This window comes from Eurosta solidaginis, chromosome 1 (genome assembly GCF_040869045.1).
Source record: "Eurosta solidaginis isolate ZX-2024a chromosome 1, ASM4086904v1, whole genome shotgun sequence".
Classification (NCBI taxonomy): Eukaryota; Metazoa; Arthropoda; class Insecta; order Diptera; family Tephritidae; genus Eurosta; species Eurosta solidaginis.
In genome coordinates this window covers 194,598,504-194,617,039 of record NC_090319.1, presented here as the reverse complement: position 1 = coordinate 194,617,039, position 18,536 = coordinate 194,598,504, and the positions used below count along the sequence as shown (strand labels likewise).

Genomic DNA, 18,536 nt, shown 5'->3' with positions numbered 1-18,536 from the left:
GGTTCCTGGTTTGCCGGCGAACAGACCAGGTCTCCGCACGGCCGTTATATGCATGGCGGTGTGCTGTCGCTGTCCCTTGTTGGAGCCGCTTCATCTCATGCTGCAATCGAGGTCGAAATGCCTTGGCTGTTGGTGGTGTGGTCGGGCGAAGAGACCGCGTCTCCGCTCCGGTCCGGCTGGTATCGTGGTTTCGGGGTGGACGAAGAGGTCCCGTCTCCGTTCCAGCGTCCGTCGCATATAAAGAAATCGAGTCGTCTATCCGCTCTCGCGGTGAGTCTAGCTCCTCTTCCACTTGGACGCTCCATGGCTTGGAGCGGGCTTCTCGGAGTAGCTGATCGAGGCGATGTGTAGCATCATGTTGTGCTTCTCGCCGCACCGTTTACATCGCCCTTGGCTTGGGCACGCGTTCGAGCGGTGATCAGGGGCCAGACAATTTCCGCAGTAGCTTCCGCGTATCGCGACGTAGAGGCGCTCTTCTGGCTTTTTTGCCCGAAAGATTGGGCACAAGCGGATAGGGTGGCTCCCAAGACACACTCGGCATTCAGATGAATAACGCACTGCGTGCGCGGCGGCATTCCGTTTCAAAGCGGCAAAACGACCCATTTTTCTGAAAGGAATGCAATGGGTTTGAGTAGGTCGGGTCCTTGTCGAAGTGCAAGGGGGGCGGCATGTTTAGGCCCAATTCCTAACTTTTACCTGATTGACGGCGCCCCTCCCTAACGTTTTAATAATATTTCCAGCCACCCACACTCGCGCCACAATGTTCGGCCTGGGTGCGTCTGAAACCGGCAGTGGAGTGTGCGCACACGGGTCGATCTTGGAGTGGATGGTTCGCTCAAAAGAAATAAATAAGAACACAAAGAGGAATTTCCTCGTTATAATATAATATTTAAATTAGAGTGAAGGAAAATATACAATGTGGTTACAATATTACCTTGGTGTTTTTAGTGACGATGGTGATCCTTGCGATGTGTGCTGGTTGGCGGTCAATCGAAAAAGAGGCCGGTTGTCCCGTTGATGACAACCGCTAAGCCGCGAAAAAGTCCTCTGGTATTAAAGAGGGGAAAAAAGCCACACACAACAACCCCCACATATACGTGCATGGGTGCTGACAACCTGCACACAACGTGCATGTGTATGAAACGCATGCATGTGCATGCATGCACACATTTGCGGCGTGAGTGTGGGTGGCTGGAAATAATATTAAAACGTTAGGGAGGGGCGCCGTCAATCAGGAAAAAGTTAGGCATTGGGCCTAAACATGCCGCCCCCTTGCGGTACGCAACATCACAGTCCGCCAAGGATCACCGACCGTGAAGAAGAGAAGAAAAAAATAAAAAACTTATAACTAATTATATCTAACTTAACATAACGCCGGCCAGTCCGCCGGCTTGGCGGCACGCAAAATGGTTTGCGCAGTGTGCGAGCTTGGTTGCTGCTGCCTCGGTCATTCGCCAATTTTCCCGTTATGGTTTAAGGCCTGAGCCAGGTTTGCCTAGAGCTAGGGATTGCGAAAAGAAGTAAGAAGATATACGTGTTCATATTTCTTGCCGTTTATTACAAATTCATTGGAAATGAACAAGCATAGAATTTTGTATGAAGAAAATTCAATAAAAAATAACTTATTGTAATGATAAATGATTGTAAACGCACACCTACAGTGTGGATTCATACAAGTGGCGAATTTTTGATAAAACGTTCACAATAGTGAACAGCTTCGATCACCTGTTCAATAGCTGTTCGATTACTTAAATCATTAGCTTAACAGTGGTTTTCAAAAATTTTTGTAGACGACTGGTATATTGCTTTATTTACATAATTTAAAATGCCTGCATAGCTGGTTACTCAAATTTAATCCATAAACTTGATTTCAGAAATGAGTATTAATATGTAGTCTGATTTTCTGTATACAAATTTAAAGGAAAAGCTGATTTGAAACAAATGAGCAATTCATGGCACTTCAATTTAATAACGGCGAACACAAGAAAAAGAAACCTTTCTTCCATTCTCTGGCCCTTCGCGACAGCCGTTCTCCCTGCCAGCTATGATTTGACACGTAGGTATGGCAATGGAGGGATAGAAAGATTTTTCACTTGTACGAATTCACAATGCACACCTCTTGTGACTGTGTACAACAGAAATTCAATAAAATAAAAAAGGATAAAAAGTGTAAAAATTCATGTCTTTCGGTCGTTACCGAACATTTTGATGTTAGGCCTTCGTTGTGCCCGAGAGTACCCAACCGAAGATGGTACTCTGAGCTAACAAAGGGCCAAACGTGGTGGGCAGAATCCCTGGGAGTATTATCTCGGCATATACATCTGTGCCTAGGACGAGGCGGATGAGTAGAACTGCGAATCCGCCAGACGAAGATGTGCGTACGGGGCTGCGATGGCACTGTCGATGCTGGTTGTGGGTGTCATGCGCCGAAAATTGGATACGACCGCAGCATGGGTCGCAATTCTTTTGTTTTGGCCGTGTCTTCCTCTGATTCGTAGTAGGCATCCTGCTTGCCCGCCAATGTTCCTGGCAGGGAGTTGGAGCTCCTGGGCGAGCTCATCTGCTATCACGGTGGTGGGGGAGCATCCATCGATTAAGGGGCGAACGAGGTGTAGCCGCCCCCTGCTTCTATTTTCTCGACCGCGGTGGGGGTGATCGCTACCGTCGGTATCATGGTGGCGGTGGCAGCCGAGTGCGGGGCTAGGAACCCTGCCCGGAAGGCGGACGCTGTGGAGAGCTGCAACGAGCTGTATCGTTGGCTGCGATCTTGTGTCTGATGATGGGTGTGGTGTCGTTGTTGCAGGCGAAGGGGCCTTGTCTCCGCTCTTCGGTCGCGCGGTTGTTGTCTTCGTTGAGGTTCCTTGGTTTGCCGGCGAAGAGACCGAGTCTCCGCTCGGCCGTCACGAATATGGCGCTGGACTGTCGATGTGTTGTGTTGGAGCCGTTTCCTTTCATGCTGCAAAAGCTGTCGAAACGATTTGGCTGCTGGTGTCGTGTTCGGGCGAAGAGACCGAGTCTCCGCTTCGGTGGATTCGAGCTGGACGAAGAGGCCCAGTCTCCGTTCCAGCATCTGACGCATATAATGATATGGAGTCGGCAATCCGCTAACGGGGTGATTCCAGCTCCTCCTCCACTTGTACACTCCATGGCTTGGAGCGGGCTTTGTGGAGTAGCTGTTCCTCTTCATCAATCGAGGAGATGTGAAGCATCGTGTGATGTTTTTCGCCGCATTTTTTACATCGGCCTTGGCTTGGGCACACGTTAGAGCGGTGGTCTAGAGCCAAGCAATTTCCACAGCAGCTCCCGCGGATCGTTAAGTAAAGACGCTCCTCGGGTGTTTTGGCCCGAAAGATGGGGCACAGACGTATGGGATGTTGCTTAAAACAAGCGCGGCATTCCGACGTATAACGCATGACGTTCTTGGCAGTGTTTCGTTGCATAGCGGCAAGGCGACCCATTTTCCTGAAAGAAATGCAATATGTTTGACTTGGTCGAGTCATTCTCGAAAATGCGGGGGCGAGTGGTCCCTAATTGTATTATTGGGATTTGGGAAATTTTATTAGCGCGTGCATAAGGGGAAACATCTGTCGCTGCATAAAAAAAAATATTCATATGTGGCGCGCATTATGTGCGTGGCCTCTTTCCCCGCACGTTATGTGCCTGGGTCTTTAGTGCCTTATTTTGTTTATTTTGTGTCACCCGGTAGCGTTTTAGTTAGCCACGGGCACACTAATGCTGCAGAAAAATTAGCATTTACGATTTTCGGTTCGCACATTCTGGTACCGAACCGGGTAGAAAGTGTATAGCGTGGGTTCTTTTGAGTCGCTGTTATTTGTGTTGTTGGTGCTAAAAACCAACAACTTCCCTGCCCGCCACAAAAAAAATTTTCGTTTTGGACGAAGAGAAAAATTTGTAGAATGAATCATTTTTTTTTTTTTTTTTGTATTGCCCTTCACTTATTTCTTCAACTTTTCCCCAAGTACGCTTGTAGTCCTGTTTTATTGATGGCCTTTAGTAAAAGGCACGGTTCCAGAAGGGTAGTTGGCTCCGATACCGATTTGCCAGAAACGGGTTTTTGGGTACCCGTTTGCCTCTTTTTATGCATCCCTAATATAGTGTACATTTAAAGTCGGCATATATATGTACATAAGTTGGGGTAAGTATATGGACAGTCAGTGCACGGACCTTACCGCATTGGTAGATTTACTAACTTTTCTGACCCATTTTTCATTTTCTACTACTTCTACTACTTCTGCCACCAAGACTTAGATTCTGCCAATATTTCAGTATTTTCGCGCTGAAAACGTATACTGCGATCATTTTAAAGCGTCTAATTGCCAAGCCCCCCCAACTAACATTAGGAGGGGATACTGATTAAAATCAGTCAATTTTTGAAAAATTTGTGAACAACTTTAAACAAAAAATGAATTTTTGATGAGATAAATATAGTAACTGAGCACGCAAATATTTTCTGCGCTATTTTTCTCAGTTTTTTTTTTTTTCGTGAATAATTTGAACGAAATAAAAAGTTTTACGTAAACGATAATTGGCCGAAATCGGTTATTTGGTGGCAGTATTTTTGTGTACTTTGGAATATTCTTGCTGTGATTAGACGTTTTGGTACATGTTTGTCAGTATTTCACACTCACGATACAGGAAAAAAGTGAGTATCGTATAGGCATAAGCTATGTAGGTATATACAAAGGTACATGTAATTTTGTCTTGTTTACGTGTTTTAAGATGTCATTTCCTTGAAATGCGCGTTATTTGTTTTATACTACATTATTAATTGTTTGGTACAAATATGAACTGTAGCTGTTGTTTTCTTGGTAAAAACTATATTTTCATTTTTTTTTTCGTCTACTACCATCCCTTTTTAGAATTCCGCTCACTGGTACCAGCATACCAACGGCAAAGACAAAAAAACGCACATTCATACATACCCGTGTATAGAATGTAAAATTCATATGAATTGAAACAACGGGAAACGTATCGAGTGATTTACCGTTCTTTGAAATTTACTATCGTTGATACACTTGAACGCATCAAGGAGGAATTCAATTTTCTACAAGCACAATATCATACATTGAAATTGGAGTGCGAAAAGCTTGCCAATGAAAAAACCGAAATGCAGCGCTATTATGTCATGTACTACGAGATGTTATATGGCCTTAATGTTGAAATGCACAAACAGTCGGAAAATCGTAGTCAGCATGCCGGTGTGGTTTTGGGTGATCAAGCGGATAATTTGCCACTGTACGTATGTATATGAATGTAGGTATGTATATTTGTAGATTGTTTAAACATTATATAGATTTTGTTTTCCGTGCTTGCATGATGCCATTGATACTACAAAGTTTTTCACCCTTAACATCAGTTTTTATAACGCCGCTTTTCTTTAGCACGGCACATGAACATCATATTGGCGAACGGCTCAGCTTGGGCATGGAGCTTAATACTGCTATAATAATTTCTTGCTTCCAACTAACTTACACTACAATTTTTGGTTTTTACTCCTCCTTTTTATTTGCGAGTACTGGGCATTTTATCGCACCATTTCTGGTGCATGCATTTTGTAAGCATATAGACTTACCTGATGTTCAAGATTTATGGCAATAGCATTTAGTGCGTCGTATAATTTTCATAATTTGCCATTTCGCTGGTTTAATTGGTTGGATCATACTACTGCCAATAGCTACAAAACCTTCATTGTACTCAAATAATTTGTCCTGGTATAATTAGAGGATTGCACATTTCTTTCACAGTCCAGTTGTTGATTACGGCACGACATGGAACTAAATTCGGCCAATAGCTGTAATCTTGGCAAAGTTGAGTTTCGGGTACTTTTTATATAGCAGACATTTTGAATTGTATGATTACACAATACAAATTTCAAGTAACAAATTACAAAAACTATTGCATAAAGGCTTAATATGACTGTGTGTGCATATATATGTACTAGTTACAAATATAATTCCAGTATATAGAGGGGGCATTCCATGTCAAATCGGAAAACAATTAAAATCGCTTCGAGATTTCAATGAAATTATGTATGAAAAGCTCTACCAAAAGCAAGAAAATATTTTGGTCAAATTTAATGTATATATTAAATTTTATACAAAAGTTTTGACCAAAACGCATTCAAATCATTTGTCGTCATGGCATGGAGTTACTCTCTTAAACTACTTTATCACTACTTAAGGGTTAAAAAAAAAAAAAAAAAAAAAAAAAAAAAAAAAACACCCAATACTCGAAAATTAACAAATTAATAATAAGTCTAATGTTTAACCCGCATTTGTTATGTATGTGTACACAAGTCTACCCCTGAGTGAAGGCCTAGGCTGCTGGTTTAAAAGCATCATATAGACTGTTGCCTTCAGTATCCTATCACGGCTGGCGCTTCGAAAACTCCTCATCTGCAAACTTTTGAAAAGTGGCCTTTCTCAGAATTCGGTTGTAGAATGTCCTATTTCAGAATAAGTGAAAACGTGGTCAAACCAATTGAATGCTGTCGATTTGTTTGCACACATTTGGCAAAGACCAACCTAGAAAATAAAATGAGTTCCTTTAAACCGCTAAATACAAAAAAATACCTTAAAACTGGGAAAGTTGTTACTCCTGATACCGTATACTGGAAGCAATTAAGCGTGCCAACGTTAGTAAAAGAATTGGGTGCCATTGACTACGTTGACTTTAGTCCCAAAGAGCCGCACTACTTTGCAGTGCGCGTACAAATTTACAATCCGATAACGAAATTAGTGGTAAAAAATTTGACACGCTTTCAAGAAACTGCATATGGCGGCACCTTTCGGCAAGATGGACGTTTACTGGTGGCTGGCGATGAGCAAGGCTTGGTAAAACTCTTCGATCCATCCAGCAAAAACGTGCTTCGTCTTTTTAAAGGACACAAAGGGCCAGTGCATCGAGCGCAATGCATACACGATCTACTTCATATTGCTAGTTTCTCAGACGATCGCTCCATCAAGCTATGGGACATTTCTACAGAAAAAGCAATGTTAACCCTTGCGGAACATGAAGATTAGGTAAGTGCTGGGGCTGTAAACCCAATGTCACCTGATACCCTTATCTCAGGTGCCTATGATGGGAAAATTAAAATGTATGATACGCGCACACAGCAAGTTTCGTTCTCAGTTGATCATGGCAGCCCTGTGGAGTCGTTATTATTTTTACCAACTGGTGGTATTTTCATTAGCGCAGGTGGCACAGAAATGCGTATATGAGATGCCTTTGCCGGATGTCGACTCCTGACAAAAGTTTCGCAACATCATAAAACAATAACAAGTTTACGTCTAGGTTCAAATGGCAGACGTATACTATCAGGTAGTTTGGATCGTCATGTTATGATATTTGATGTTTCTACATATCCAACTGTGCACACACTTGATTTTCCTAATGCTGTGCTGAGTTTGGGTGTAGCACCCGGTGATCAAACTGTTGTAGCTGGAATAGTTGATGGCCTTATTTCCATTCAAAATAGGGAAATCGAACGGAAGAAGGATGATGTAAAGCCGAAGCGGTCACATCACAAAAATCAACATTTCAGCTCTGTTCAAATAGATCATGAAATACGTGAACCCTTACAAGCGAAACTAGCGAATTATGACAATTATTTACGAAGATATGAATATGTGAAATGTTTAGATGCTGTGATGATGCCAGCCATTGCACGTTTCCATCCCGAAGTAACAATTAGTGTCATGCAAGAACTGATACATCGTAAAGGTTTTCATCGTGCATTAGCTGGACGTAGTCACAACTTCTTATCCCGTCTGACAACGTTTATATCCCGTTATATTGGAGAGACTCGATTTATGCGTGTTATGATTGATGTTGTGTCAGCGTTGCTTGATGTTTATACGCCCAAGTTTCACGAATTTACTGGTGAATTGGGTAAAGACTATAAGATTGGCTGGTGTTTTGGAACTCGAAGTTAGTTTGACATACGATTTGTTGGCGCTGCAAGGCTGTCTAGAGCTTCTGGAGTGTGCTTCAAGTGGGACCAACCAACGAGATGATACGATTTGTCAAAGAAGACAAAGATCAATTCAAACAATCTACTCAAGCTAAAGAGTCGTCCATTTTGACGGTATAGCATATTAAGGCAATGAATAAATAAGACTCTTGTATGCTAATGTAATTTAGAAAAAAAAGTTCGTCTGGTTTGGAGAAGCTTTCGAAAAAATTTCTGCCGGGAATTTGTATACAACGAAAATTACCGGAATAATAGAGACGACCTTTTTTAATTTTTAAGAAAAATTTATATGAATAGATAGTATGTATTTACAAAAAAAAAACTTTCGAGACAGGGGGTTTTTGAACTGGCATCAGAAATCAAATGGTACTTCACTATGGGGTGGTTATATTCTTATCCCGAAGTCTTCGCGTGCTGTCATAGTGTCAGATTCAAATGGATGAACTCGCATTGTTACTTTTGGGGGAGTTCTAAAAACTTTTCTTTCGAACCGGCAGAGAGATACCTTCTACTGGGACGACATTATACACTACTACATTTGCATATTTGAATTTTATAGCCATTAAATTAAATGTATATGCATACTTTTAAAGAATGAATACTTTATCGGTACGGATAAAAAATCCGTTATCCCGTTGATGCCAGTGTATCATTTTGAACACGTTCGTAACCCCTTGCATATGTTTTCGAAAAGAGGCACGTATTTGGTTAGGTGCAACCTCTATGGGTAGTTGACCATGGATTTTTATGTGATTGTATTTATAGTTAAGAAGGAAACGGTTGGTTTCCATTTTAACTATTTTTAAATTTTTTCGGTTCTGTGGCAGATATCGAATCTGCGTTAGGTTATTGCCTGGTCTCGTTCCTTTGCCTGAGTGCATCTGCGTTCCGTGGCAGACCCTGAGTCTGCGTTAGGGTTCTGGTGTCCTCGCTCGGAGTGAGTGAAGTGGGGTTTGGTTTTGAAAATTAAAAATAAGTGTTTTGTGGCAGATGGGGATCTGCATTAGGGTGGTTGATTGGCCTCGGTGGGCGAGCGCTGGGCTTTTGGTGGATTATCGATAGGGAAGTGGAGTTCGGAAGGGAGTGAGGGAGGGGAACGGAAGGTTTTTTACGAGGAGCTATTGGCCTTCTCGCAATCCGTCTCCTCCGACAGAGGAGAAAGACGATCAGGTGAAAGCCGCTCTTTATGAACGATTACAACGTACATACCAGCGCTGCCCCGCCATGATATAAAAGTCGTGCTTGGCGACTTTAACGGCAGGGTGGGCAAAAAAGGTGTTTTTAGCCCTACAGTCGGAAAGTTCAGCCTACATAATGAAACTTCTGCTAATGGACTGAGGCTGATTGACTTTGCCGGTGCTCGAAACATGGTAATTTCCAGCACGAGGTTCATACATAAAACTACACATCATCCTACTTGACTTTCCCCTGATCGATCACGTTGTCACCAAAAAAGTCAAAGAAAGTAAAGCAGGAAAAGATTGATGGAATGAATGGGCCAAACAAATCAAAACCCAAGGTACCCGCGAAAAAAGACTGGCATTAGCAAACTCTAATGGATGGGAACGAAAGAATTTCCCAGAAAGAATGCAAGGGTGGTTTCAAGCCAGCGCGCACTGCTGTTGTGATACGTCAAGACGATACTGATGATGCAAAGTCAATCCGTCAATATCAAGCTCTGCGAAGTAGTTCTTCATTGGCTAAAGAACAGAGTGTCAGGAAAAGACCCAGGGTAATGAGTAGTAAGGTGAAACACAGGTACGACGAGAACAAAAATTCGGAAGGTTTCATGTAGTGAGATTTGGTACTGTTATACAACCCTCACCGGCGGAAAGGTGTTCCATCCAAATTTCGGTGCAGGTGAGAAGGCTCATACAAAGTTGTGAAGAGGATCAGTGATACCATCTACCGCATACAAACCTTTGGAAAACCACGAAATAGAAGGGTGGTTCATTTGGAGATGCTAGCAGCGTTTAAATCAGGAAATTTGTCTGATCGGGACGATCACACTTAGGTGTTTGACGAATATTAGTAACAATAAGGCATACTATCATCTCTAAGCCGATACTAAGCAGTCACTTGCATCTACATAAACAAATTTGTCTACACATATTTACATACAGCAGCAGAGAGATACTCACAAAAGTATGCAATTATCAGCAAAGTAGTTCTCACACATACAAATGCATATATCTGAGACACTCACAAAGGTATGCAATCATCGCGCATATTTCTATGCGAGAAGCGAGGAAACAAAAGAGTATAAAAGCAGCAACAGCAGCAATCAGTTTGATTTAAGCAAGCTATTGGTTGTGAGGTATCAGTGTTATTGTAAAGTACTTTAATAAAAGCTCGTTTGCATTACTGAATATTAGAGTTATTTATTCAACAGTTTAGCGATACGAACGTTAGCAGAAGATTTGAAATAAGCGGACTTTCACTAAGTTCTCTACAATATATTATAAAAGGGAAAGTTTGGATGTTTGTCCAGACGTTTGTCTTTGTGACTCAATCACGCAAGAACGGCTGAACGGATTTGGATGAAATTTGGGGCATATATAGCCAGAAGGATCTACTAGATATATTTTTTTGAAAATAAGGGAGGTCCCCGCCCCCTGTGAACAGTTATAATTTAATTATTGTATTTGTTCGTCGTTGTGACTGAATCACGTCAGAACGGCTAAACGAATTTTGATGAAATTTGGGACACAGATGGACAACAGTCTATTGGCGAAATGTTTTGCGAAAACGGAAAGGGAAAGGGGTTCCACGACCCTTCAAACAATTACTTTTTAATAATTTCTAGACATTATAACTTTACGTTTAATGACATTCACTAATATTACAATCTCAATAGGGCAAATAAGTCGAGGGCTTACAAAGTGAGCAGTGACATCCTCCGTCTCCTCACCCCCTTCCCCCTCTCCACCTCTGGTGCAAAATCTATAAATTGTTATAACTCAATATAAGTTTTCTCCTAAATCAATAATTTTTGTTATCTGGCTCATACAGATCGAGATCTAACCAATTTTGGAAAAACGATCGGTGGTGCTCTCCGTCTCCTCCCGCCATCCACCCTTCTTCAATTGTTTTTATTAGCACGCTTTTATTAGTTTTACCTGTATGTTTATTTGTAACTCTTCATTCGCTTCAACGCGCCTGCTGCCTTATTAACATGCTTTTATAATTAGCTTCACCTAATTTGTAATCCCGTCAGGGTCATATCGAGACTCCTCCGGGATCATTTCTCCCGCCAGGGTCATTTCGGGATCATTTGGTGACGCTTCAGGCATCATTTCTGCATTGGATTCGAATCCATCCGGGATCCTGCCAGGATAATTTCGCGACTATTTCGGCATCATTTCTGTATAGTTTTCGGGATCCGTCCGGGATCCCGTCAGCGTAATTTCTGAACTTTTTCGCGATCATTTAAGGACCCTTCCGGAATCATTTCTGTATGGATTTCGGGATCCCGTCAGGGTCATCTCGGGACTATTTGGGTACCCTTCGGGCATCATTTCTGTATGGTTTTCTGATCCGTCCGGATCCCGTCGGGGCTATTTCGGGACTAATCCGCGATTATTTCGGGATCCTTCCGGGATCGTTTCTGGATGGTTTTCGGAATCCCGTCAGGGTAATTTCGGACCTTTTAGGGACCCCTCCGGCATCATTTCTGGATGGTTTTCGGGATCCTGTCAGGATCATTTCGAGGCTTTTTCTTGACTTTTTCTGGATCATATGGAGAATCTTCCGGCATCATTTGTGAGTGGTTTTCTGGATCCGTCCGGGATCTCGTCGTGGAAACTTAGAAACTTTTTCTCGACTATTTCGGGATCATTTGCGGACCCTTCAGAGATAAATTATGGATGGTTTGAGGGATCCGCCCGAGATCCCGTCGGGTTCATTTCCCTATCAGGTTATCAGCTCATTTAGTTCTTTTTTTACTATATTACAAAAATAAAATATATTAGACAGAACATTTTTTTTAACAAGAAACGTGATAAGCAAGCTAACGTGAATAGCCCATATACATATTTAGTTTTTTTCCTTGCGGACGTGGCCGCGGGTAAAGGCTAGTATATATATATAAGGGTAAGTACTTATGAAATGTACATACATAATTAAAAACGGGTAAGTATATTACAAATTGAAGGTGAGTATCAAAATGTAGGTATGGTATATTTTAATATATATATTCAGGTAAAGGCTAGTATATATATATATATTACGTATGTACATTTCATAGGTACTTACCCTTATTTTAATACCTACCCATTCGTTAAATACGTACTCCTTAAATATCTACTTGCATTGTATAAAATCCCTTCATGCCCTCTGTAACAACTAAATTAACTTACCGTTTCCTTAACTCTGCATCTTCTGGAAGATAAATACACATTTACATTCTCTCTCTTTAAGTTACGAAGTAGGCGGTCCAACGGAGTCCACTGGGCCGCTTTTAAGTTAGTTTTTCGCTATCCGCCTAACTATAAACGCCTGTAAATCGACTCGTTTATCGTACCTCTAGGAACATACATTTATATTATTAAACTAAATAAATTAAAACCTTTATGAATATAAAGCGTTCAATGAAAAGCTGCGTGTTTATTTATTTTGAAGTGAGGTGATTTCCCTTTAACTCCCTTGTGCTCCCCCCACCCATTAGGGCAATTTTTCATACATGGTCCTCAGCAGTGCACGGACTTTACCACTTTCTTGGTAAATCTACCAACTTTTTAGCCCATTTTCATTTTCTACCACTTTTACCACCAAAGCCCAAAAATCTACCAACATTTGCCTTTGTAAGGAAATTAAGAAACGATTAAATTTCGAAGACAAAAAATTACACCTTTTGGAATATTTTGATGCAAAAAATATTCAATCTAGTCAAATGACAACGATTGGTCCCTTACTTAAAGCTTTTCCATTTCACAAGACTTCCATGGAAATTCTTAATAACGAATGGCGATCATTAATGTTGAATGATAAGGAAAAAAGAGGAAAGATATTTTCCAACGATATTCTTAAAGGATGGATAAAATTGGGAACTCAAAATTGTCTTCTAGAAGGAAATTTGTTTGAAAATTTTAGTGAATAAATGTGCTCCTTAGCAATATTACTTCACAGTAGTGCAGCCGCAGAAAGGTTCGTCTCTATAATGAACGACATAAAAACCGCCAAGTGTATGGAATAAAAATGTCAAGCATTTCCAATCAAATATTATTAAAAGAGTATTGTATCGTACGGACTTTATTTCAGCCTCCAATTGAATTAATCAGATTTTATATAAAATTTAATTTGTAGAAATTGATTTGGTTCCTTGTATTTTATAAACCCATATGGCACTAGATTTTTCTTTGGTTTTTTTTCTGAAAATTTTTTTTGTTGAAAATTTGGTTTCTATTTTGAAAAAGTTGTGCACAAATTCAATACAAGAAATAAATTTGTTTATGAAAGAAAGTAATAGTCATCTACTCGCAAATATTTTCCTGCGCTATATATTATTTTATCAGTTTTTTATGAATAATTTTGAACAAAAATAAAAAAGTTTTAAGTAAACGATAACATGCCAGTGTGGCACAAAAAAACTGGTACATTAGAAAATTGTTGTTGTAATTAGTAATGCTTACGATTTCTCAAGCTTCTTCGAGAAGAGATTTCTCGCGAGTCCGGCCTTCTCGCGAGACTCTCGAATCTCGAATTACTCGTAATACTCACGAGCTTTTCGACTTTCAATTCTCGCGAGATTCTCGAATCTCGAAATACGCGTAAGGCTCGCGAGTTTCTCGACATTCAATTTAATCGATTCATGGGCTGTTTTATATAGACCTTAGGACTTTTTCTGGAGCGAAAATTTCCTCAAAACCACAACTAAAAAACACCGAAATGTATAGAATACTTCCAATGCAGCGACTGAATTTAAAGTCGAGAAGCTCGCGAGTATTACGAGTATTTCGAGATTCGTGAATCTTGCGAGAAGCCGTGTTCTCGATGTCTCGTTAAAAAAATAAAATATTGTGAACAAAATTATATGTATAATATATATGTTTTGAGTTAAATGTCATTGGAAAGCAATATATAATATATTATGATCAAAAAAAATTCTCAAGTAAAAAACAAGCGTATAAATGCTGTCTATACTGCAATTAAATTTATGCCGAGAAGCTTGCGAGATTTACGAGTACTTTAAGGCACGACAATCTCGCGAGAAGTCGAGTTCTCGATTTCTCGGGTCTCGAAAATCTCGCTTGTGTTCGAGTAGAAATCGTAAGCTCTAATAATTAGACGTATCGGTAAAGTTTCCTCAGTTTTTCAAGCTCAAAATACAGGAAAAAAAATTATCATATAGGCATAATCTATATATACAAATTTACATGCATTTTTTTGTTTTGCTTACATATTTTTTTAAGTGTTATTTCCGTAAAATGTGCTTTATTTGCTTTACATCAAAATATGAATTGTTTTGTACAAATATAAACTGTAGCTATTGTTTTCTTGGAAAAAAATCTACCAACTTCTACCACTATTTTAGTTTTTCGTCTATCAACATTCGCTTTTTAAAGGTCCGTGCACTGGTCCTTAGGAGCCATCAGTGAAACAGCGACCTGAAAAAAAATAAAAGCTAAAACATAATTTTTTCAAATTAATCAAATCGGTTCGCGACGCGTTGACTTTTTAAAATTGTGCAAATAATTTAAAAATTTAAAAGAAACATTAAATTAAAAGAAACCAACATTCATCTTAAAAAATAATAAGTGCAAATTCACATACATATGTACATACCTAAAATTATCTTACCTCATCAGGGCGAACATTAAAAAAATAAATAAGAAAAAATACGATAGTCAACAAAACTTTCTAAAGCCTACTGTGCAAATATAAATACATAAAATAGGCTTACAGCGTGCAGTAATTGAGAAAAAAGGGAAATAAATGGGCATGTATTGAGTGTTAAACCTTAGACAAAGTTTAACTCACCTGACAAAGAAATATTAAGTAATTACCGGAAAAAAGGTTCAGTCACCTGAAAAAGAAAAATCACTTACCTCAAAAAAGTTTCACTTACCTGAAAAGGAAAAATTGTTTACCTCAAAAAAGTTTCACTTCGCAGAAAAAGAAAATTATACCTACCTGTAAAACGCATTTTCCAAAAAAAAAAAATCCAAAAGAGAAAAAAAGGATAGGTGCTGGTCTTAAACGCTTTAATGCACATTAGGTTCTCTAAAATCCAATAGTGGAGTGGGAAAGAGCACGTACACATATATATTTATTTTTTACTAAGAGCAGTAGACCTGCAAAAGTGGTGCACCAGAACCTTAAATAAAAAAATCAACAGCAACAGAAACGCCTACACCAGCTGCAGAAAAACCCAGGCGATCAACGGCTTTAGCTTCACAAATAAACGACATCCTCCTCCCCAAACAGCTAACATAACGGAAATATCCAAACAGGTAATCTGGTGATAGCATACTAGCGGGTAAGTGCGCACATACGTACCCTCCTAACCTCTTAAAATATCTTGATATTAGCTTCTTAAGCAACCGTTTATTCTTAGCATAAAAATACCGCCTATGCTGATTCTCCTTATTATCCATCAAATAAATAATAATAAAATAAAATAGAAACACATATGTATAACCATATATGTAATACTCCCATATTCCTAGTAGAAAATGTTCGCAATGAGTTTTGAATTCGAAATCAAAACAAAACAGCCTACAAAGTTTTTGTGATTGTAGCAGCATAAGTGTGACAAGAAAAAATGTAAATTTAGATACATTCGATTATTGAATACATAGACAAAAACATTTAAACAGCCATATATCGGCACTTTGATGTTTGGGAGTGTACCTAGCTCGACGTAACAATATAGGAGTATTACAAACATATATGCATATAACGATATGTAGAAATAAGACATGTAATTACGATTTCACAAAGAAATGTGTTTATTTACACAAACTTTAAATTACAAAGAGTGTGTTAAAATTAATGTATTAATTATATGACTTCATTTGAAAATTGATGTATAAATTATGGATATCAGGAATCCTCTCTCTTTTAGCATCAAACTTAAACTAAACTTAAAACGGTTAAACGGTGCTTCGTCCAGTTCATTCGGTTGGGTGGCTGTGCGTCAAGCAAGTAGGGTTGCAGATAAAGGTAGTCAATAGGTGTGTCCACTTCGTGTAGTCCTACCGTATGTCGCTCCATCATTGATATGGCGTTCGGTCCCTAATGGTGGGTTCCAAACTTTCATATATTCGGCGACTGTTAGCGTTTTCCAACCGAATATCGTCCATGGGGAAGTCGTTCTTTTACAGAGTATGGCCCCAAAAATTTCGTTTTAAGTTTAAGACCTGGACCGTGCTGTGTTCCTTTTATGGCAACTGGCTCCCCTACTTTGTATTCTATCTCCGATTTGCGTGTGGAGTTATATTTATTTCTATTTTCCTCTTGAATCTTCGAAATGTTATCTACGGCTTGCTGTCTAACGTTTTCTCGCTCTTCGTCTAACTCGTTAACTATTGACTCTTCCAATAACCCTCGAAGACCAATGTCATCCGATGTGCGCATATTAAACCCTGTTAAAATTCTGAAAGGTGAAAAATTGGTACCCCTTGGAGATGAATTATTTAACAGCCGTTGTACTTTATCAACGTACTTCTACCAGTTTGCCGGATTATTGGGACACAATTTTGTGAGTAAAGGTCTGATAATACGATTTATTCGTTCAACCTTCCCGTTTCCACGCGGCACGCCAGTTGCAATAAGTAGATGCTGAATAGCCTCTTTACCGCAATAGCCTGTGAAAATTTTTGCTGTAAAAGCTGTTCCCCTGTCCGTTATATTGTTTTTCCAATCTCTCTATAACGGACGTGCTGTCTGTGCCCTTTGTTGTGTACAACAAGGCAAATTTGCTAAGAGCATCCACAACTACTAGCAAATGGTTATACTTTTTATGAGTGATTTCCATTGGACCTTAGTGTATGTTGCAAGTGGTTTATCCTCCTTATTTTTTAGTGATAGTAAACCCTCTTTCTTTATTGTCTTCGAATCCCAAATAATGCATTCAATAAAGATCTTTATAATTTTTGTTACTTTAGGACCAACTTGTGGCATATAATACGACTTTTCTAAAAGGTCCTACCAAAGAACTTGACCTTGTGCCATACGAATAATTTCGTCTTCCGCCTTGTGGTACTGTAAATAATAGAATAGAAAGATGTTCTAAATTTTGTCAATCAGAAGTGATTGAATCCGAATGACCTTTATTATGAAAATGCTTCAGCTTTTATACAAAATATTCTTACTCTACTTATACCTATTTACACTAATACTTACATACTAAAGTGTACATATTTCCTGTATGCGCAGTGAGCATATTGGAATGACCTTATTTAGGTACATGAGTACATATGTTGGTATATGGCCAACGTGTACCAGTCAGTGTGACTAATTGACCGATAGGAACAAATATGTGCATTCAATGCGTAAGTGCATACTTACCAACTGGATATTAATATTTCGTTACGTGTGTTGTCTGCACGTGTGTAAATATGTAGTGAACAATTGAATGTAGTGATGGCGGAACTAATTCTAAGGGCACATTACATCACCCGCCTTTGGAGAATGGTCATACATAATTTGCGTGCCAATTATGTGTAAGTATTCTATTGACATTCAAGTGGCATTGACATAATTAAATTTTAAGTGTGCCGTGCTGCGTCGTTGTATGTTTAATTCCCCCTTTAACTTGCTTGGTTCACGAAATTTCATTTATCTTTCGCATTCAATTGTTGTGTGGTCGTAATTGAGACATAATGGTAACTTGATGCCAAAAGTAATGAATTTGTTTGTTTATGTGGTTTTTGTTTTTATTTGTTTACATTTGTTTTACATATGTACCAATTATGCAGACTTTTGTGTTTTTTTTTTCATTCTTTACATTTGAACATATCATGCTGTTTTTTTCATTCTTTGCATGTGCACATATTGGGTTGACATTTGTTTCTTTGTTTGTTTTTTTTTTTTTGTTGTTTAGTTGCGATTACTTAATGAGAATTATCAGTAATGTGGAATGCTTATAATGAGATTGTTGTTTTTTTTTCTAAATTATTTTGTTTATTACTAATGGTTTTATATTAGTTTAAGTCTATTTTTATGAATTATTATTTCCTTATCTCTACTATTCCTATCGCTACTTTCTGTTCTATGTGGTATTAGTGTAAAATTGTCATTTTTATCAATATAGAGTATCTATAGGGCCCTTTATATTTATTACCTAACTTATTATCTAACTGATGAAGGGTGGAGCCGTGTGTCCACGAAAGTGGGGAAATCTTCTGATCGTCATTCACCTGGGAAAGGCCAGAGCGATTCTTTTGCATGCGGTTCAAGCAGCTCACTACTTCCTGTCGCTCGCAGCCTTGTATCATCTGGGTAGCCACTAAACATCCGCCTAGTGGTGAGCTAATGTGAGAAGGCGACAACCTGGCTAGGCCAATCTGACATAATCGGTTTAAGGGCTAGCCGGGGGATC

The 18,536-nt window shown here is 39.3% G+C and overlaps 1 protein-coding gene and 1 pseudogene across 8 annotated transcripts in view; one reads left to right on the top strand and one right to left on the bottom strand.

The window, feature by feature from the left end:
* Positions 1–18,536, bottom strand: part of Nepl16 (Neprilysin-like 16) — a 2,088,045-nt gene that overhangs the window by 1,301,132 nt on the left and 768,377 nt on the right. The window lies entirely within an intron of this gene.
* On the top strand, positions 6,558–8,113 carry LOC137236967 (U3 small nucleolar RNA-associated protein 15 homolog; annotated as a pseudogene).